Source organism: Otolemur garnettii, unplaced genomic scaffold (assembly GCF_000181295.1).
Source record: "Otolemur garnettii isolate 467f Iridium unplaced genomic scaffold, OtoGar3 scaffold00013, whole genome shotgun sequence".
NCBI lineage: Eukaryota > Metazoa > Chordata > Mammalia > Primates > Galagidae > Otolemur > Otolemur garnettii.
This window is the reverse complement of record NW_003852408.1, coordinates 28058856-28059720: the sequence shown is the minus strand read 5'-3', so window position 1 is coordinate 28059720 and position 865 is coordinate 28058856. Positions and strand designations below refer to the sequence as shown.

At 34.9% G+C, this 865-nt stretch overlaps 1 pseudogene; it reads right to left on the bottom strand.

The window, feature by feature from the left end:
* The window catches only part of LOC100961077, a 7242-nt pseudogene that overhangs the window by 2171 nt on the left and 4206 nt on the right, over positions 1–865 (bottom strand).

The following is an 865-nucleotide window of genomic DNA, read 5'->3' as shown; positions in this document are numbered from 1 at the left end:
AAAAAAAAATGCTTGGGTTTTTTACATTTATATTCTGCAAAGACACTAAAACTTTGGTGCAAGGACATTCATTTAACCAAGTCATGTTTCCTGCTGTTTTGGAGGTCACATTCCAGTAGGGGGAGACAAATAATAAATAAATGTACTATAATAAGTATATCATACATACTTACATATTATTATGTGTATATTATGTACTTATATACTTAGGTTGGTGAAGTAATATGGAACAAAAAAGTAAGCAGAGAAAGAGAGAAATATGAGGGAAAAGGAGGATTGTAATTTGAACAGGCAATCAAAGTGGTCATCATTGAGAAGGTACATGTAAACAAATCCCAAAGGGAATAAGAGAGTTAGCCTTGAAGATGCTACACAGAGCAGGGGAGTCAGAGGAAACTGCTGCAAGATGGGGAAGTTTCTGCTGGGGTAGAGTGAGAATACTGACTGGGAAGTGAGGTTAGAAAGATAATAGAAAGTCAGATCATATAAGGTCTTGTAAGCCATTGTAAAGATTTCAACTTTTACTCTGAGTGGAAATGGAAAGCCATTGCTGAGGCAGAGAAATGATATGATATGATTTACCTTTTGAGTTACTTTGGTCCATTGTGTTGAGGATAGATTTTACAGTTTATCTGTCTCTCTTAACAAGATTGTAAATTCTGCAGGGTAGAGCTATTAGTCTGTTTTGTTCATTGGCATTGATATATCACAGTGGTAGGATGCCTAGGATATATTTTTGAGTGAATGGCCATCCACATTTAAGGTTTCAGAGTGCTTTTATAGAAAATAAATGGAAAAAAACCTAAATGAAATAGGAAACATGTTGAGTGGAGAGAATTGCTGAAGAAATGTTTTTTGAACAGGA